Genomic DNA, 22,632 nt, shown 5'->3' with positions numbered 1-22,632 from the left:
CACAACAAACTGTGGAAAATTCTGAAAGAGATGGGAATACAAGACCACCTGACCTGCCTCCTGAGAAATCTGTATGCACATCAAAACCACAGTTAGAACCGGACATGGAACAATGGACTGGTTCCAAATTGAGTAGGAGTACGTCAAGGATGTATATTGTTACCCTGTTTATTTAACTTATATGCAGAGTACATCATGCGAAATGCCAGGCTGGATGAAGCACAAGCTGGAATCAATATTGCTGGGAGAAATATCAATAACCTCAGATATGCAGATGACACCACCTGTATGGCACAAAGTAAAGAGGAACTAAAGAGCCTCTTGATGAAAGTGAAAGAAGAGAGTGAAAAAAACTGGCTTAAAACTCAGCATTCAAAAAATGAAGATCATGGCATCCAGTTCCATCACTTCATGGCAAATAGATGGGGAAACAATGGAAACAGTGACAGACTTTATTTTCTTGGGCTCCAAAATCACTGCAAATGGTGACTGCAGCCATGAAATTAAAAGACACTTGCTCCTTGGAAGAAAAGCTACAATAAACCTAGACAGCATATTAAAAAGCAGAGACATTACTTTGCCAACAAAGGTCCATCTAGTAAAAGCTACGGTTTTTCCAGTAGTCATGTATGAATGTGAGAGTTGGACCATAAAGAGAGCTGAATGCTGAAGAGTTGATGCTTTTGAACTGTGGTGTTGGAGAAGACTCTTGCAAGTTCCTTCCTTGAAATTCGAGGAGGTCAAACCAGTAAATCCTAAAAGAAATCAGTCCTGAATACTTTTTGGAAGGACTGATGCTGACGTTGAAGCTCCAATACTTTGGCCACCTGATGCGAAGAACTGATTCACCAGAAAAGACACTGAGGCTGGGAAAAATTGAAGGCAGGAGGAGAAGGGGACAACAAAAGATAAGATGGTTGGATGGCATCACTGACTCAATGGACTTGAGTTTGAGTAAGCTCCAGGAGATGGTGATGGAGAGGGATAACTGGTGTGCTGCACTCCATGGGGTGGCAAAGAGTCGGAGATGACTGAGCAACTGAACTGAACTGACCTGCACCCTCCTTCAATGTTAGTAATGAATTCTTTAAGAAAACAAGGTCAAACAATAACAATCCCCCAGCCATACAGGCTCTGACTGTGCAGGAGGTGTGAGACTGTCCTCAGGCCCAAGCTGACCCAGGGGTGTTCTTTGCCCCCTAGGCCTTCACTGAGTCTGGCTTTCCTGGATGCAGGATCCCTGCATATGCTAAACTCTGGCCTTCCTAATTCTGATTTTTAAATCACCATGAAAAAATTCAAAGAGATGAGTACAGATTCATTTTCAATAGAACGAACTCCAGCTAGCTGAAAAAAAGGCTTGTTTCTCAGCCATGAACAGCTGCTAATACCACCTTGAATGTAATAATATAACTGGTGCCTTCTGATGTTCAGTTCAGTTCAATTGCTCAGTCGTGTCTGACTCTCTGCGACCCCATGAACCGCAGAACGCCAGGCCTCCCTGTGCATCACCAACTCCCGGAGTCCACCCAAACCCATGTCCATTGAATCGGTGATGCCACCCAACATCTCATCCTCTGTCATCCCCTTCTCCTCCTGCCCTCAATCTTTCCCAGCATCAGGGTCTTTTCAAATGAGTCAGCTATTCGAATCAGGTGGCCAAAGTAATGGAGTTTCAGCTTCAACATCAGTCCTCCCAATGAACACCCAGGATTGATATCCTTAGGATGGACTGGTTGGATCTCCTTGCAGTCCAAGGAACTCTCAAGAGTCTTCTCCGACACCACAGTTCAAAAGCATCAATTCTTTGGTGCTCAGCTTTCTTTATAGTCCAACTCTCACATCCATACATGACCACTGGAAAAACCCTTACTTAGACGGACCTTTGTTGACAAAGTAATGTCTCTGCTTTTCAATATGCTGTCTAGATTGGTCATAACTTTCCTTCCAAGGAGTAAGCGTCTTTTAATTTCATGGCTGCAATCACCATCTGCAGTGATTTTGGAGCCCAGAAAAATGAGGTCAGCCACTGTTTCCAATGTTTCCCCATTTATTTGCCAGGAAGTGATGGGACTGGATGCCATGATCTTCGTTTTCTGAATGTTGAACCTTAAGCCAATTGTTTCACTCTCCTCTTTCACTTTCATCAAGAGGCTCTTTAGTTCTTCTTCGCTTTCTGCCATAAGGGTGGTGTCGTCTGTATATCTGAGGTTATTGATATTTCTCCTGGCAATCTTGACTCCATCTTGTGCTTCCTCCAGCCCAGTGTTTCTCATGATGTACTCTGCATAGAAGTTAAATAAGCAGGGTGACAATATACAGCCTTGACGTACTCCTTTTCCTGTTTGGAACCAGTCTGTTGTTCCATGTCCAGTTCTAACTGTTGCTTCCTGACCTGCATACAGGTTTCTCAAGAGGCAGTTCAGGTGGTCTGGTATTCCCATCTCTTTCAGAATTTTCCACAGTTTATTGTGATCCACACAGTCAAAGGCTTTGGCATAGTCAATAAACCAGAAATAGATGTTTTTCTGGAACTCTCTAGCTTTTTTAATGATCCCATGGATGTTGGCAATTTGATCTCTGGTTCCTCTGCCTTTTCTAAAACCAGCTTGAACATCTGGAAGTTCACAGTTCACGTTTTGCTGAAGCCTGTCTTGAAGAATTTTGAGCATTACTTTACTGGCATGTGACATGAGTGCAATTGTGCGGTCATTTGAACATTCTTTGGCATTGCCTTTCTTTGGGATTGAAATGAAAACTGACCTTTTCTAGTCCTGTGACCACTGCTGAGTTTTCCATATTTGCTGGCATATTGAGTGCAGCACTTTCACAGCATCATCTTTCAGGATTTGAAATAGCTCAACTGGAATTCCATCACCTCCACTAGCTTTGTTCGTTGTGATGCTTCCTAAGGTCCACTTGACTTCACATTCCAGGATGTCTGGTTGTAGGTGAGCAATCACACCATCGTGATTATCTGGGTCATGAAGATCTATTTTGTACAGTTCTTCTGTGTATTCTTGCCATCTCTTCTTAATATCTTCTGCTTCTCTTAGGTCCCTACCATTTCTGTCCTTTATTGAGCCCATATTTGCATGAAATGTTCCATTGGTATCTCTAATTTTCTTGAAGAGATCTCTAGTCTTTCCTATTCTATTGTTTTCCTCTATTTCTTTGCATTGATCGCTGAGGAAGACTTTCTTCCCTCTTCTTGCTATTCTTTGGAACTCTGCATTCAAATGGGCATATCTTTCCTTTTCTCCCTTGCTTTTCGCTTCTCTTCTTTTCACAGCTATTTGTAAGGCCTCCTCAGACAGCCATTTTGCTTTTTTTGCATTTCTTTTTCTTGTGGATTGTCTTGATTCCTGTCTTCTGTACAATGTCATGAACCTCCATCCATAGTTCATCAGGCACTCTGTCTATCAGATCTAGTCTCTTAAATCTATCTCTCACTTCCACTGTATAGTCATAAGGGATTTGATTTTGGTCATAGCTGAATGGTCTAGTGGTTTTCCCCACTTTCTTCAATTTCAGTCTGAATTTGGCAATAAGGAGTTCATGATCTTAGCCAGTCAGCTCCTGGTCTTGTTTTTGCTGACTGTATAGAGCTTCTCCATCTTTGGCTGCAAAGAATATAACCAATCTGATTTCGGTGTTGACCATCTGGTGATGTCCATGTGTAGAGTCTTCTCTTGTGTTGTTGGAAGAGGGTGTTTGCTGTGACCAGTGCGTTCTCTTGGCAGAACTCTATTAGCCTTTGCCCTGCTTCATTCTGTACTCCAAGGCCAAATTTGCCTGTTACTCCAGGTGTTTCTAGACTTCCTACTTTTGCATTCCAGATATCATATAAGAAACGAATTGCCAGTCCAGGTTCAATGCAGGATACAGGATGCTTGGGGCTGGTGCACTGGGATGACCCAGAGGGATGGTATGGGGAGGGAGGTGGGAGGGGGGTTCAGGATGGGGAGCACATGTACACCCGTGGCAGATTCATGTTGATGTATGGCAAAACCAATACAATATTATAAAGTAATTAACCTCCAATTAAAATAAATAAATTTAATTAAAAAAAAGAAAAGGAATATTTTGGGGTTGTTAGTTCTAGAAGGTCTTGTAGGCCTTCATAGAAGTGTTCAACTTCAGCTTCTTCAGCATTACTGGTCGGGGCATAGACTTGGATTACCGTGATATTGAATGGTTTGCCTTGGAAACGAACAAAGATCATTCTGTCTTTTTTGAGATTGCTTCTGATGTTACTTTATTAAAAAGTTGCATTATAACAGAGAAAAAAATGATAGCATTATTATGAAATTCAGGCCTCTTCAAAGCAGACGCTTCCCACCATGGACTCTAATATCTTTAAAAGGCTAAAACACCTGAAAAAATCTGGGAGTAAGAATACATCTTTTAAATTATAGCCTTTATCAACATTCCTCAGGATTTCACCTTGAAACTTAGCAACTTTATTCTCCTGACAACAACTTACTTCACAAAGATGAAACAGGTTCAATAAATTGATCTAACAGAACCTTTGCTGCTGCTGCTAAGTCGCTTCAGTCGTGTCCGACCCTGTGCGACCCCATAGACATCAGCCCACCAGGCTCCGCCGTCCCTGGGATTCTCCAGGCAAGAACACTGGAGTGGGTTGCCATTTCCTTCTCCAATACATGAGAGCGAGAACTGAAAGTGAAGTCGCTCAGTCGTGTCTGACTCTTCACGACCCCATGGACTGCAGCCCACCAGGCTCCTCCGTCCATGGGATTTTCCAGGCAAGAGTACTGGAGTGGGTTGCCATTGCCTTCTCCAACAGAACCTTTAGGATGTTAAATAAACCAACATTAAGGGAAGGCAAATTCCTCCACTCCATTGGGTACCTGAGGACAAGGCCCTCTAGGTTTTAGTTACAGAATCTCAAGGAAATGTGGTCTGAGTACTGAAAAGAGGCCCCGTGTGTACAATGGAAGCATGATGCCTTTTCAGGATCTCATTAGGGGCCTGGAGCTCTTTGCATAAGAGCCTGGTCAGCCTGCTGGCGTGGGAGGGCCCCCACCGCAGAGGGTGATGGAGGGTGGTGAAAACAACAGGACAGGGATGACCTTCTCAAACTCCCTACCAGAGAGGACAGCTTTATAGCCTGGACCCTAGATACACTAGGCTTATGGGGACAAAAAAAGCAGTTTGGGGGGTGAGAATCAGATACATTCAATCAAATAACAGGATCAGGGCCAAAGGAGGGGGTTCCAACAAGAAGTTTTTTGTGTTTGTTTTTTTTTTTTTCGCCACTGACTTAAGCTGGTTCCTCAATTGACCCTTCAGAAGACAAGTTGTTTGACTTAACAAACCTGCGTGCTAGTCCTTGGGTGTGTATTTCTGTCCTCAAAACTACCAGTTAGTTTACATAATTCAGTTCTTGGGAAGAATTATGCTGCTTTAAAATGTACTTAACATGCTTGGTTCTTCAGATGCATTCATTTGTTTCAGAAATTGGTTTCTGGATACAGAAGTCATCGAATTCTCTTTGCAAACTTCCTCATGAGTGAAGGAAGATGAGCTAATAACCCAGTTGTATCTGGGAAGATTAATGTCTGTCTGTCTACCATAAACCCGGGTCTTCCCAGGTGGCTCAGCAGGTAAAGAATCTGTTTGCTAGCAGGAGATGTGGGTTCTACCCCTGGGTCAGGAAGATACCCTGGAGAAGGAAATTGCAAACCATTCCAGTATTCTTGCCTAGAAAATTCCATGGACAGAGGAGTCTTGCTACAGTTCATGAGGTTGCAAAAGAGGCTGACATGATTTAGTGATCAAACAACAACCACCACAAACCCAGAACAAAACATGGTGGGGAAGGGGAAGGAGTTAGTACTTTTCAATTCAATTCAATAAAGATTTATGCAGAGATTCCTTAAAGGAGTTGATAGCTCAGAAAACAATAGGACATGATACACTGAGTTTGAGGGGGTAATTAGAGTGCACATCCAGCCAGGCTTGCCTGGAATGGTCCTAGTGGTGGTCTAGTCACTAAGTCGTGTCTGACTCCTGCGAACCCATGGACTGTAGCCTGCCAGACTCCTCTGTCCATGGGATTTTCTAGGCAAGAATATTGGAGTGGGTTTTCATTTCCTTCTCCAGGGGATCATTCTTCAGTACTAGCCTTCTTTAGGGCCCAACTCTCACATCCATACATGACTACTGGAAAAACCATAATCTGAAAGGAAATCAACCCTAAATACTCATTGGAAGCACTGATACTGAAGCTGAAGCTCCAATACTTTGGCCATCTGATGTGAAGATTGACTCACTGGAAAGACCCTGATGCTGGGTAAGACTGAAGGCAGGAGAAAAAGGTGATGACAGAGGAGATGGTTGGATTGCATCACCAAGTCAATGGACATGAGTTTTAGCAAACTGTGGGAGACCTGCCATGCTGCAGTCCATGGGGTCACAATAAGAGACATGACTGAGCGTCTGAACAATGACATGTGAGAACAACTTCAAAGGCAGAAGTCAACAAACCACAACTCATGGACAAATCTATCCCATTGTTTGTTTTTATAAATAAAGTTTTCTTAGAATACAGTCATGTCTGTTCATTTATGGATGCTGTGGCTGCTTTTGGTCTACCTACAATGGCAGAGTTGTGTGGTTACAGTAGAGACTGTAGGGCCCTGAGAACCTAAAATATTTACTTTCTGGCTTTTTACAGGGTTGATACCTCCTCCAAAGCTTCCCTGGTGGCTCAGACAGTAAAGTGTCTGTCTGAAGTGCCAGGAGACCCAGGTTTGATCCCTGGGTTGGGAAGATCCCCTGAAGAAGGGAATGGCAGCCCGCTCCAGTACTCTTGCCTGGAAAATCCCATGGATGGAGGAGCCTGGTAGGCTACAGTCCATGGGGTTGCAAAGAATCAGACATGACTGAGCGACTTCACTTTCACTTTCACCTCCTGTAAGGCAGTGCCTTATAATTCAGGATCACAGTCAATCCTAAAGGAAATCAGTCCTGAATATTCATTGGGAGGACTGATGCTGAAGCTGAAACTCCGATACTTTGGCCACCTGATGCAAAGAACTGACTCATTGGAAAAGACCTTGATGCTGGGAAAGATTGAAGGCAGGAGGAGAAGGGGATGACAAAGGATGAGATGGTTGGATGGCATCACCAACTTGATGGACATGAGTTTGAGCAAGCTCTGGGAGTTGGTGAAGGACAGGGAAGCCTGACGTGCTGCAGCCCATGGGGTTGCGAAGAGTCGGACATGACTGAGTGACTGAACTGAATTGAACTGACACCCACTAGAAGTCTTTAGACCTGATGAGATTCTGTGTGACCCAGCCAAGGAAAGCCCAGTCTGCCTCCTGATTGCAGGACCTCTGTCTGCAGGTACCAGGTTCCCTTGGGTCTTCTTCACAGCTCTAATCAGCCCTCTTTTCTAGATAGACATCAATGTATATTTTCTCACATAGTTCCACTGCAGCAAGCAAAGGCATGGCTTTCTGGGGCTCAGAGACGGACCCACCAATCACATCAATTATAATAAGCTGGGGGTGTGAATATAATTACTCCTGGGAGAGCTAAGCAGCAAGAACCAAAGCAGATATGTTGAATTTCATTCACCTCTTCCATCTCTTACCCTTCTCCAAGGGAAAGCATTGTCAGAAAAGACAGGGGGAGTGTGGAAAGAGTGAGAGGAAGTGTATACATGAGGCAAGTTGCCTTCAAGTGTGGCTGTGAACTGAACAGCCTTGGAAGCCTCCTGTTCCTGGACACACCTGCTGGGCTCCAACATGCAATAGAACATCCTAGACTTTGTAGTTCAGCCCTCATTTCACACATTTTTATTCTTTACACTAAAGTGATATGTGACTATGTCCCTTGCTAGGGTTGGGTTATTATTGCTTTGTAAGACTCTTTTAGATGAGAAGGCTCACAAATCAAGAAAATCCTGTCAGACCACATGCTGAAATTTCTGGTTCACAAAGTTTTGTCACCAGTTGTAGAAACTAGAAATAGGACCTGTCTCTGGAAAAATTATGACATGAATAAAGTTAGCTTTCCAAGTCAGCAGCCTGGCCCTTCTTATTCTTTCCCTCATCCTGTGTCCCAGCTTTTCTCACCACTCTGACCACCATGGCTCCAGCATCATCACAGGCTCGCCGGCACAGGTGTTTGAGGCTAGTCATGGGGTTCCTTTATGTGCTGAACTTGGGGATGTTGAATATAAACCTCATTCTAACAAAAGGAGGATAAGCTGGTCCATGGAGAAAGTGGTGAAAGAAACTGGGGGGAAGAGAGGCCCATGTCACCATGAGATGTCATGACATACAGCTGGTATTCATTCCACTGATGCTCTGAGGGGCCTGAGAACCTTGGTCAAAAGCAGACTCATTTGAAATTGGAACCTTCAATTAGTAATGAAGGGCAAATTCTTTGCTTGATTCTTGAGTTAACTCTCAGAATGGTTCAGGGAACTTCTTTATTTTCCCAGACTCTCAGTTTCCACTTTTGTAACTGACAGAGCTGGTTACTACTGAGGGGTGAGGGAAACTATTAGGGGAAATGCTTATTATTCTCTTCTTTCCAGCTCTAGAGCAGAGTGATGTGATGACCAAGATGGGGAATCTGGGTATGTGCCCAGAATAATGGCGGAGTTTCTCCAGCAGGGCTTCCCTGGTGGCTCAGACGGTAAAGAATCTGCCTGCAATGCAGGAGACCCAGGTTCAGTCCCTGGGTCTGGAAGATCCCCTGGGGAAGGGCATGGCAGCCCACTCCAGTATTTCTGCCTGGAGAATTCCATGGACAGAGGAGCCTAGCAGGGCTATAGTTCACAGGACCGCAAAGAGTTGGACACAACTGAGCGACTTCCACTTCCACTTCTCTCCAGCACCTGTGTCCCTTGCTTGAAATTTCATTCTAATGTGGTTTAAGAGAAAGTGACCCAGGGATGGGACTGTCCCCAGAATGGTGGTATCTGTCAGAAAGGCCTTGAGGTACAAACACACCTGGCCCAGTATCGACTCCTGGGCCTCCTCTGCTGGGATCTGTGCCGGCCAGAGATCTCTGCCAGCATCGTGGTTTCAGAAAGTCAGTTCTCAGCATGTCAACCTTACAACCCCTGAGCTCACAGGTCCTCGTGGCACCCGTCAGACACTTTTAATGGTTCCAGCCATTTTCAAGGCCTAGCCCCTCCCAATACAACACTCCGGGCTGGCTCTGCTACAATTCATGCTGCAAGCCGAGAATTTTTCTCCTTTTGGCAATGCTAAGGGGAGAGGTGTTGAAAAGAAGCCCAAGCAGATGGGAATGGGATTCCATTACTTGGTAAATATCTGAATGGCATTTCTTTTTAATCCAATATGAGAGTTTTAGCATGTTTACAATTTTCCCTACCTTAATTATGAAGTCCATTTTATTAAAGGTGCACATACCTCGATGATAGCTGGTGAGCTTTTGGCTCTGAGGTAGGTAGCTGTGTGAGAACTCCATCCTGGGCATTGCTTTAGGTCTGTTAGCAACTGGCGCAGCACTTGCCAGTTTCCCTCCCTGGGTAGCGACAGAGACACTAACACAATAGCAAAGCTGTTAATCCCAAACACGTTACTAATAAGGCAAGCTGCCTTGCTGGAGGTTGCAGAGAGGATAGAGGATGGATGTGGAAATGCTAATATAGAAGCTCACAATCTCTCTAGTACCCACAGATTGGTGGATAATGAGGAATGTACTGCTTTCCTCAAAATATCACTGCACTCAGTCACCTCAGAGCTTCCCCACTAATCACATGTCATCAACTGATGTATGTATTTGGGAGGCAGTGAAGGTGAACAATCAGCCTGGATGTGTTCACTCCATGGATGGTGTGTTTACCCCATGGATGATGTATTCACCCTGTGAATGACGTGTTCATCCTGTGAAAGTGAAAGGGTTAGTTGCTCTGTCGTGTCCAACTCTTTGCAACCCCATCAACTGTAGCCCACCAGGCTTCTCTGTCCATGGAATTCTCCAGGCAAGAATACTGGGGTGGATTGCCATTCTCTTCTCCAGGGGATCTTTCTGACCCAGGGACTGAACCCAGGTCTCCTGCACTGCAGGCAAAAGGCAAACTCTTTATCATCTGAGCCAGCAGGGAAGCTGGGTTCATCCTGTGGATGGCACCCAAAAGATTCTTGTGGGACTCAACTTTCTTCATCATTTTTGACATGCTTCTCTACAGGATTTATTGATCCTTTGGCCACATGGTAGATTCTGTAGATATTTAGTTTTGAAAAGAAATAATAACTATATAATTAGTTTCAGAAAATAGCACAATCATGGAGGCTGCATATTGTACAGTTTGAGTGGAATGTAGTTTTGGAAGCATGACATGGCCAAGTTCAAGGACTCTGAGGAAGTGAAAAGAAGGCAAGAAGTCATGGAAACTGATTTTTCCCCTTCCTCTACAGAACAGGTGCAAGCAGCTGTGGGGGAAACACACAAACTTCAACTTGGATTTGGAAGTAAAAATTGCACTGTGGGATTTAACCTTTAGCTAGTCACAGTCCTAGCTCAGAATCTCCTTGTCCTGGACATGCTTAACATGGACTTCACCCCGTGATTGGTTTGGTGGTGGCACAGGGGTAGCCACTGACCAAAATGCAATATCTGGCTTGACACAGACTTTTGGAAAGCCATAAAGAATTCCTCAGCATAGTTATAAATTAGAATAACTCCTGGAAGCCTTCAAATATTATCAGTGCCTCTGAGTTCACCTTTGTAGACTGGATCTCAATCAGCCTTAGTGCGGACTCCTGAGAATTATAGTTTGCAAAACTTTCCAGGTGATTCCGGTGCTCTACCACATTTGAGAAGATTTTTTATGTTTTCTAGGCTTAATTTTTTTTAATTAAATTTAAAAGAAGTCTGGCTTAGAGTTAACATCTTGCTTTACCAAATAAAGAAAAATAAACTACCTGCTATCACCATCATTTCATCAGAAAAAGACAGAGGAACACCAAGGAAAAAATTGGAAGGACAGATTTTTAAACACATTTAATTTCATAAAAAGTCACTAAGCTGCCACACCCATGTTCATAACAGAATTATTTATGAAAGGTACCAAAAAGTGGAAGTAACCCAAGTGTCCACTGAGGGAATGAACAAACAAAATGTGGTGTGTGTGTGTGTGCTAAGTCGCTTCAGTTGTGTCTGACTCTTTGCGAGCCTATGGACCTTAGTGTTCCAGGCTCCTCTGTCCATGGGTTTATCCAGGTAAGAATACTGGAGTCCTCCTGCAGGGGATCTTCCTGACCCAGGGATCGAACCCACGTCTCTAATGTCTCCTACATTGGCAGGTGAGTTCTTTATCATCACTAGCGCTACCTGGAAAGTCACTAAGCTGTTACGCCCATATTCACAGCAGCATTATTCAGGAAAAATACCAAAAAACAGAAGTAACTCAAGCATCCACTGATGGGATGGACAAACAAAATATATATCCATATATATCCATAAATGGAATATTGCTCAGCCTCAAAAAGAAAGGAAATTCTGACATATACTACAACAAGGATGAATCTTGCGGATATTGTGCTAAGCAAAATAAGCCAGTCACAAAAGGACAAGTATTATTTGATTCTACTTAAATGAGATACCGATGACAGCCAAATTCATAAAGACAAAAAATAGAATGGTGGATTCCAGCATTTGGGGGTTGGGGAGTTGTTATTTGTTGATGGGTATGGAGTTTGAGTTGGAGATGCAAAAGTTCTGGAAATTGATAGTGGCGATGGTTACACAAAAATATGAATGTATTAAAGGCTATTCAACTATACATTTAAAAATTGTTAAAATAGTGAAATTCATGTTATATATATATTCTATTTCAACTTTAAAAATTCACAAAGTTTCCTTTATCCTTTTTCATTTTGTGTGCTAATTGGCATTTGAAAGCCACTGTCCAGGTTAGAGGAATCTGCCATAACTTAAGGAGAGGAAGCACCACTGTGGGTGCAGCCCAAGTGGCTGAATCCAGTTACCCAGGAGCCATTCACAATTGGAAAGCCTTGCCTCCAGATAGGCTGTGGGCTTCCCAGGTGGTGCTGGTGGTAAAGAATCCACCTGCCAATGCGGAGATATAAGAGATGCAGGTTCTATCCCTGGGTCGGGAAGATCCCCTGGAGGAGGAAATGGCAACCCACTCCAGTATTCTTGCCTGGGAAATCCGATGGACAGAGGAGCTTGATGGGCTACGGTCCAGGGGGTCGCAAAGAGTCAGACATGACTTAGCACGCACTCACCAGACAGACTGCAACAACCAAACCCAGGCTGGGTGATGGAAAGACACTTCCAGATTATAGAACACATTAGCCATGCTCCTGGAGAAACTAAACAATCCTCTCAAACATGCAAGCATGCTAGGCCAGGGTCGTCTTATCCTTTAAACTGTTTCGTATGTTTTATGGGCAGAGAGGCCTTAGAGAATGATGGACCCAAGAAAGTTTTCGAGAAAGCAGAGATTTGGACCTAAGATTAGTCTGAGTAAACAACAGCCACTGACACTTTGTGTTTTTCTTCACAAAGCAATAGAGCAAAGTAGAAAAGGACTGCGCAGAGGTTAAAACCAAAGCAAGGCAAGGCCTTCCCTGATAGCTCAGTTGGTAAAGAATCCACCTGCAATGCAGGAGACCTGGTTTGATTACTGGGTTGGGAAGATCCACTGGAGAAGGGATAGGCTGCCCACGCCAGTATTCCTGGGCTTCCCTTGTGGCTCAGCTGGTAAAGAATCTGCCAGCAATGCAGGAGACCTGGGTTCAATCCCTGGGTTGGGAAGATCCCCTAAAGAAGGGAAAGGCTACATAATCCAGTATTGTGGCCTGGAGAATTTCATGGACTGTACAGTCCATGGGGTTGCAAAGAGTCGGACACGACTGACTGACTTTCACTTTCACTTTCAATGCAAGGCCCACTGGAAGCCACTTGCAGATAAGATCTGTTCTCTTATCTGTAACTGTTCTCTGCAACAGTTAACCTTTAGTAAAATGATAGGATTAGATGAAGAGCAATATTGTTCCTTATTATAGTGGTTGTTTCTTATTAACATATATGTATGTAATAGACATAGATATGCATACACGTACATACATACATACACATATGAAGGCTTCCCTGGTAGCTCAGACGGTAAAGAATCTGCCTGCAATGTAGGGGACCCAGGTTCAATCCCTGGGTCAGGAAGATACCCTGGAGAAGGGAATGGCAACCCACTCCAGTATTCACGCCTGGGAAATCTCATTGGCTATAGTCTATGGGGTCTCAAAGAGTTGGACATGATTGAGTGACTAAGCACCATGCATATGAAATGTAGGTCTGTTATGACTAGTTAGTATGTTTGTAAAATTCAAATTAATCTGTTCTTAGCAAGACTGACCCTGATAGTCTACAAGGCAGGCCATATAGCTGGAATTTATAATCATGACATTTTCATACTGCATTAAGAATCTCTATGGGTGATAATAGAGCACTAAAATAGCTAACATTGCATTGATGTTTCTCACTCCCTACATTTGTTTAATTTCTTTGCCAGAGACACATACTTAACTTGTCTTGGTAGATTTTTGTAATATGCCTTTCAAATGGAAAACTGTATTCGAGCATTCCAATTTTATCAAGTAGCAGAAACACCCAGGCTGCTGGCCAAAATTTGCGTGTTTGTTACTGCATTCCATACCCAGATATTTCAGGACTGAAGAATAATAACCATTTTCTAAAATGTTATTGGATCCATAATTCTGGCAGCAGTTTAATTCACTTAGCCATTTCCATTAAAACAATAATTATCAACACATAATCATACGAATCACCACATATAGTGATAATCAATTCCAGTTGAAATAGTCTTTTTAGTTCAACAATGTTTGTTAATACCCACTATGTGTAATACTCTATGATTTCTTACCTTTATCCAGCACTTCAGAATCTTGAAAGTCATGTTCATTATCTTACTCGATTCTGACAAGAAGCCTGTGAGAAGGATAAGCAGGTTAACATACAAGGAAACTGAGGCACAGAGAGATTAAAAGCTTTGTTCAAGAGCATGGACCTAGTAAGTGATGTAGTCGCAATAAAATCCAGATTTTCTCAAGCCTATTCCTTCTCTGTGTTGTCCCTCACGTTACCTCTCCTCACTGTCACCACTCATTGTTGGTATTTATCTGAAATTATCCTTTACCAGTCCTCTAAGTAAACTTTTTGTGTCAATACAACTTTTTTTGTTGTTTTTTCTAGAATGCTCTACCATCTCACTAAGCAACATACCATGTGACTCAGATGGTCTTCACTCCATAAGCTCAGCTAACTCCTCGACCAGTAAATGCCCTTCAATTCGTCTGCTTTCCCTAACAATGATAGCGTTGCATTCCTCCTTCCAGCAAGAGAAATGAGAGGGGAAGCCTTGCCTTTGCTCCAGGGTAGCTGGTGTGACGTGATGTGCAGAGGAGCCTGCGAGTCAAAAGACCTGAGTTTTGGCCCTGGTTCTGCTATTGACTAGAGGTGAAATGTTGGACAAACTTGATGCCACCACAGCCCTAGTTTCCTACAAAATAAGAATTGTGATGCCTTTTCTGTTTTTCTCAGAGGATGAGATTAAAAGCAAATATGTGAAGAATCTGAAGATAAACTCTGTATTAATGTAAATATCGCCAAGTCTTTTTAGTATTCTATCATTAAATGTGGGGGTGGGGATAAAGAAACTTCCTACTGACTCTCTTGAGTCAGACTTTTAAATTGTATTTCTAAATGTTTGTGGGTGGAGAGTGTAGTTGGGAATAAAGGAGGAGATGGAACTTTACTTTTCATTTCAGGGATTGGATGGACCTCTTTGAAACATGTGCACGAATGCTTAGTTGCTTCATTTTTGTCTGACTCTTTGCAACCCTTTGGACCGCAGCCCGCCAGGCTCCTCTGTCCATGGGATTCTCCAGGGAATAACACTGGCTTTGGTTGCCATTTCCTTCTCCAGAGGATCTTCCAAATCCACAGATTGAACCCATGTCTCCTGCATCTCCTGCATTGCAGGTGGATTCTTCACCATTGAGCCACCACAGAAGCCCTTTGACATATGTACCTTGTCTCTATTCTCCAAGGACTATTAGTTATCCAGATTTGTATATTCCGAGCACTAGAATCAGACACATTTCTCCATCTGGTATGTGTAGAAAAACAGAATATATAGATTAATACTTTAACATTGACCTCAGTGAAGACAAAAATAAAATCATCTGAGAATAATTAGATAATTAAGATAAGACAATACATAAATATTTATGTGGAATAAACTAAAAAGGATCCTGATTACAATCTCTACTTTCTGCTCATTAAGGAACTAGTGATAACCTTTAATAAACATTACTAGAGGAACTCTGTTTTATCCTTTTCTCCATGTCTCAGATCTTACCATTTCAAGCCTTTAGCACTGAGATGGCTATTTTTTACAATAGTCTCTTACTAGTCACAGGAAAAATAATGGTCCTTCTATGTGCATTTCCACCAGGCGTCAGACGATGAGATGATTAGATACCATCACTGACTCAATGGACATGAATTTGAGCAAACTCTGGGAGATAGTGAAGGACAGGGAAGCCTGGCATGCTGCAGTTCATGGGGTCACAAAAGTTGGACATGACTTAGTGACTGAACAACAACAACCCTGTGCATTTGCCACTTTTTAAGAACTAAAACGTTATCAATTTACACCCATGAAAAGTTCTCCCAACACATTCTGCAAATGATGAACGACAATTTGACTACTTGTCAATAAAATGGAGGCATGATCCTTTACCCTTTGTCTCTCAAAGCCCAGATTTTTTATCTGCCTTCTTTCAACCTTTCAGTGTCTTCTTGGCTATGAGGTATTAGGAAGAACGTTTTAAGTCCCTTTTCATGGAAAGTGTTATTTGCCGCTTGAAGTACCAGCTGAAAAAGATCAACCACTGCATTGCACCATATCACTTCCTGTGTTACACATTAAACTCACCCCCTGGCACTTATTGCTTAGAAGTGGTGCAGGGAAATAATGATTTAATCGCATCCTATTCAATATTGTGAAGTTTCTGCTGTTTCTCTCAGGACAGATCTGCGCCACAAGAAGAAAGTCCTTTGATGGCCTGGGGTTTCCTTGGGTTGAGAATCATGTAAAATATTGGTCAAGACTTTTCTCAATCTTTTCTTTCTTTTTTGTAGCTTAGTTTGGAAAGCACGTTCTCCGTGCCCTAGGGCTTCAGACTGAGATTTGTCTCCAGTATTTGGATTATGAACAGGTTAATTATCTGCAACTGATTGCACTTGTCTTTGTAAAGGTCTGGATAATAGAAGTGTTGCTTTTTTTCTCTGCCCATCAGACCAAGACAGAAGACTTGTTCAATAACTCATCCTTTCTGGTCACTTCCAAACAAAGGATTCTCTCAGGAAGAAAATTTCCCAAACAAAGTCTCCCTCAAAAACAAATTCAAGATTGTACGATTTGACCTCTAGGTCTGAGGCCTACATAGTGTAAGTCTAGGAAAGGCAACTCTAGGAAATGAGCAGTCTTTCTGCCACACATCTATCTCTTCAAGAACAGAATGGCCTACAATGTGATGGGGAACTCTCCACTGCCTGTGTCCTTCCTCAAATTGGCTCATAGTTAGAAAGGATTAAAATATTTTATAAGTGACACTTTTCTGAGATGTCCTACCTGGGGGTCCTTGCATCCTTAGAGGCAATTCCAGAGGCTCGGACAAGCAGAAAACAACTTATAATGAACATTGACAGGACTATAACCAAGTAAAAGATGACTCAGGCCCTCAGCGAGCTGCTGTTATGCAGCCATGTGGAGAGTCGGTCACACTGACTGGCCACCGCTGCTCTGGAGCTATGGGTTTCCAGGACTGTGAGGCCATGAATTGAACTGTGCCAGAAAGACTTAAGGGTGGACCTAATATCTACGCTAGGTCAGGTCATTTCTTGGAGTTTCAGAACTTTCCGCTATAATCAAAATGATCTGATAGATGTGAGTGATTTTAAGAATCTTGTGTCAAACTGAGTTTATGAGGCATATAATATGAATGAACAGTTTTTGCAGAAAGAGTTCATGGAAAGTTCCTCTGGGGGAAAAAAAGAGGTTGGTGCTCCAGATACACAACAGGCAGAGCAACCAGATGTGCTGTTTCTCCATGGATGGTTGAGGTCTATGCTTACTGCCCTGACTCAATAATGCTTCCTCTTTAGTGCTGAAAAGTGTCACAGTTTCATAAATGGGTTATATGGTTGCCCTAGTGAAGTGATATTTGGATATTATTCTCCAAAAGGAATGGGTTCATTGATCTTGCACATGGCTGGTCAGACAAATCACACATCTGTGTAAGAAGAGCTAGAAGTGAAGCCTGCTATTAAAGCCATGCTGGCTACCAAAATTAAAAGGAGACCAAACTCAGCTAATCAACCACACTATATGAAGCCCCAAGGGAATGGACCCCCAAGGTTTCTGGGATGAAATTTTTTCAATTCACCTTTCCCTTCTCTTTACAACATGAACACAGAGTCAGGGAATTCTGATAAAAGGCATAGCTGAAAAGCCATTCATTTACCTATTATCCATAGACCAGGAATAATACACAACTCTAAAAGTAAATGGGAAGAACTGGGAACACTAAAGATACGTAGAACAACGAATTCTACTGTTTGAATAGCCAAATCCATTATTGTTGCACCCGTGCTATTTCTAGCCAAATTAATCAACGAAATGCTGTTTGGTGCCATGCGTAATTCCAAATCCCCCACCCCTAGAACTCCCACTGATACCAGTACATAAAGGTCTTGTAACAGAACTTTTCATCCTGTTGTGTTCATGTCTGAAGATGACTGATATCAGCTGAGAGTTTCTTATTTCAAAACATACTTTGAGTTGGTACAGCATAAATTTTTATCATCGGATACAATTCTCTATTTTATTTGGTTATTGCATTGATATTAAATAAATAGCAGGTTAGCATTACTAGCAAAAAATAACCTAACTTTGATCTCAAAATAAAATATGAATTTTTTAACAAGACTAACTCTGAAAAAAATTTAGGGATGGGAGAGGTGAATGTCCTACAGCAAGAAATTAAAATTGGATACAATGATGCTTAAAAAAAAAGGTTTTATTAACTTTAGATTAAACAGACATGAAGTATTCAATTAAAATGATTTCTGAGGTTTTAAAACCATCATGTTCTGTGATTAATATGGTAAATGTATGTTTGATTGAAATATTAAGCAGAAAGGAAATAAATAACAGAGTTTCAAAAATATATATTCTCATTAGTAATGCAGGTCTGAAGTAAAAAGTCCAGTAAAAATATGGCTTGCTTCTAGGAGATGAATAATATTATTTACGGAACTCTTTTGAACAAGTCAGGATGTTCTCATTTGCATATGTAGCCTGATTGGTGAATTATGACCCAGGATTCCAAATCACTGTTCTCTAAACTGGAGCCCAGAAATATACCTTATAGGCCAACCTCCTTTCTCCTGTTTCTCTCACTCTCTTTACTATGAAATCTGGACTTGGGGTGGAGGTGGGACATCTGGATGGAGCAAAGATTACAGTCCATCATGTGACAACAACTGAGTATAAAAGCAAAGGAATTTGTCACCTGACTTTCTGTGCCATGTAGGATTTGAAATTACTTTCAAAGTCTTGTGCGACTGGATTCAATCCATCAATCCATTTGAGGTTTTTTATTATTATTATTATTTTGACTATGTAAGTGAAGACCACAAATAAAGTGGGAAAACTCTAGGAAGAGAAACAGCAATGATCCAGTTCAAGAGGAGAGCTGAAGGGAGGGGCAGTGATCAACTTTTAGCTGAAAACTTGCCTCTGAATAAGCCACACAATCTCCAAATAGCACACAATACGCAAATAACTTTAAATGTCCTTCTCTGGCATGAAGCAGCTGTTAAACTCCCAACAAGTCCATACAATCTCTCTGGCAATTCGACACAAAACAAAGCATTCACACACTTTTCAATCGACCAATATTCTCTGAGCACTCACTATGGGTCAGGAATTTCTAATTCAATGCTGAGCAAAAAAAAAAAAAAAAAAAAAAACAGGCTTTGTCCTCATAGAGTGACTCCTCTAAAGGAAGATATGGTTCACTATAAAAAAACACACAGACAATTGCAAAAACTGCAAATGATCCAAGTTCTACTGCACAGAAGAATAGAAGCTGTGAGAGTCTATAATGGTGGACCGGCCTGGGCAAGGAGGTCAGAAAGAGGCATTAAGGATAGATCTAAAGGCTTAACTAGGTGGAGGGTACAACTCAAGATAGAGAATAGTGTGTGAAAAGGCCCAGTGGTAGGAGGGAGCAAAGTCAATATGGGGGACTGAAACAAGGTCAGCATGACTGGAGGCCAGAGAGCAAAGCTGAGTTAGATGGAAACATCTATTTCTGCTTTACTGATTATGCCAAAGCCTTTGACTGTGTGGATCACAATAAATTGTGGAAAATTCTGAAGAAGATGGGAATACCAGACCACCTGACCTGCCTCTTGAGAAACCTGTATGCAGGTCAGGAAGCAACAGTTAGAACTGGACATGGAACAACAGACTGGTTCCAAATAGGAAAAGGAGTACGTCAAGGCTGTATATTGTCACCCTGTTTATTTAACTTATATGCAGAGTACATCATGAGAATGCTGGGCTGGAGGAAGCACAAGCTAGAATCAAGATTGCCAGGAGAAATATCAATAACCTCAGATATACAGATGACACCACCCTTATGGCAGAAAGTGAAGAACGAAAAAGCCTCTTGATGAAAGTGAAAGAGGAGAGTGAAACCTTGGCTTAAAGTTCAACATTCAGAAAACTAAGATCATGGCATCCAGTCCCATCACTTCATGGCAAATAGATAGGGAAACGGTGGCTGACTTTATTTCTCTGGGCTCCAAAATCACTGCAGATGGTGATTGCACCCATGAAATTAAAAGACACTTACTCCTTGGAAGGAAAGTTATGACCAGCCTAGAAAGCATATTAAAAAGCAGGGACATTACTTTGTCAGCAAAGGTTCATCTAGTCAAGTCTATGGTTTTTCCAGTAGTCATGTATGGATATGAGAGTTGGACTATAAAGAAAGCTGAACACTGAAGAATTGATGTTTTTGAACTGTGGTGTTGGAGAAGACTCTTGAGGGTCCCTTGGACTGCAAGGAGATCCAACAAGTCCATCCTAAAGGTGTTCATTGGAAGTCCTGGGTGTCCATTGGAAGGATTGATTTTGAAGCTGAAACTCCAATATTTTGGCCACCTGATGCGAAGAGCTGACTCATTTTGAAAAGACCCTGATGCTGGGAAAGATTGAGGGTAGGAGGAAAAGGGAACGACAGAGGATGAGATGGTTGGATGGCATCACCAACTCAATGGACATGGGTTTGGGTAGACTCTGGCAGTTGGTGATGGATAGGGAGGCCTGGCGTGCTGTGGTTCATGGGGTTGCAAAGAGTCAGACCCGACTGAGCGACTGAACTGAACTGAACTGAACTGAAGCTGCAAAGGTCAAGCAGGGGTCAGACCATGCACAGCTTTGAGGACCATGTTACACAGTTGGAACATTTCTTATGAGCTCCTGGAAGGTCATTGAGGAGTTTTAAACAAAAGGATGATATAATTAGAATTGAAACATTCACAATGAGACACATATTCCACTTCAAAAATGAAGCAGCTCTCAGCTGTCAAATCCTTTCAGAAACTGCCTGAACCACAGAGCCACGGTGCCCAAGGTTCACCCCTTTCCAGGGCTCACATCTTGATCAATACAAGGGTATAAGACCAGGCCTGCTTCTCTTAGCCTGGGGCAGCACTGATGGGTTATCCATTAGCAAAAATGCCCACAGTGTTGGCTGAGGCTTCAGCTAGAACTTCATTGCAACTCCAACTTCTCCCTTCATCCAAACTAACTCCTTTCCTTTCCACAAAAGACACTCTTTAATTAAAAAATAAATAAATTAAAAAAAAGAAAAGAATGAGAGAGCAAAAGAAGAAACAAGAAACACTGCCTCATCAACTTCTTGTGTGCTAGTTCTCCATCCCAAGTCAGACTTTTAGGAAACCCAACCCCAGACAGTCTGGAAGTAACAGGAGAATGATTCAGAGAGGGGTTGGAGGTGGAAGTGGCAGCCCAAAAGAGTAAGTGAAAGTGTTAGTCACTCAGTCGTGTCTGACTCTTTGCAACCTCATGGACAGTAGCCTGCCAGGTTCCTCTGTCCATGGAATTCTCCAGGCAACAACAGTGGAGTGAGTAGCCATTCCTTTCCCCAGGGGATTTTCCCAACCCAAGGATCAAACCCAGGTCTCTTGCATTGCAGGCAAATTCTTTACAATCTGAGGCATGAGGGAAGCCCAAGTAAGTAAGTAAAGATGGTGGTAGCTGAGTGCAGGCTGATGGAGAGAAACAGAGGAAAGTGAGTATTAGGAGACATTTGGGAAGGATTTGGTAATGAAGTGGAAATGGGGAAGAGTGATGACAGAGAGTGAGAAACCAAGGGTCATGCCTTGCTTTCTAGCGTGTACAGCTGGGACACTAAAAAGAATCTCTTTTGAGGGAAAGAGCAAAACTTTTCCTTTTGGTGCCTGTGGAGCTGAGACATTCCAGTAGAGTATGGAAGAAAGGCATTTTGACTGTAGACTCCAGATCATTGAATATGTGTCTAGATTGTAACACCAGCCATGAATGTGGATAGAGGGAATCACTTTGGGAAAGAGAATATACTACAAAGAGAGAAAAACATAGCTCTGACCTAAGGGATTAATTTGTATGTTTGTTCCAGTCCCAATAGTCTCTATTTCTCACACCTCCATGGGCTTCCCAGGTGGTGCAGTGGTAAAGAATTTGCCTGCCAATGCAGGAGAACACAAGAGACACTGGTTCGATCCCTGAGTTGGAAAGATTCTCTGGAGGAGGAAATGGCAACCCACTCCAGTATTCTTGCCTGGGAAATTCCATGGACAGAGGAGCCTGGTGGGCTACAGTCTATCTGGTCATAAAGAGTTAGACACAACTGAGCGACTGAGCACAACATGAACTCCTCCAGAGGCAGATTTCGTAACTTTTTAGAAGTCATCACCTCTTTGAGAATTGTGCACAATTTCAGAGGGCCCCACGCCTCTAAGCTTGTCTCTGGACCCCTTAGTAACCCACAGTCTCCAAATCATAAGTTCATACTCTAGATGAAGTCTGTTTTTGCAATCCTATCATTTCCTTGGAGTTTTATATAATCTGTGTTTTGATGTTTTAAAGTTCTAGCTGATAGCTGTCTTGATGGTCCAACAAAGATTTTTAAGGAACACCAAGTACCTGAAATACCCGTGTTTCCATGTCATCAGGCAGAGATGGTATCTTTGTTTATCAACAGTCATATTCAGGGCTGCCCTGGTGTAGAGAAAGAGTAGTGGGTTTATGCCACTGAACTGGGATTGGCAAACCTTTTCTGCAAAGGGTCAGGCAGTAATTATTTTAGGCTTGTGGGATATATATGCTCTCTGTTGTCTATATTGTTGCTTTTTATAAGATACCCCTTTCAAAATGCAAAAACCACTCTTCGCTAATGGAGCATAAATAGACTGTGGGCCACCGCTGCA

Source organism: Bubalus bubalis, chromosome 12 (assembly GCF_019923935.1).
Source record: "Bubalus bubalis isolate 160015118507 breed Murrah chromosome 12, NDDB_SH_1, whole genome shotgun sequence".
Classification (NCBI taxonomy): domain Eukaryota; kingdom Metazoa; phylum Chordata; class Mammalia; order Artiodactyla; family Bovidae; genus Bubalus; species Bubalus bubalis.
Note: the sequence above shows the minus strand (reverse complement) of the source record.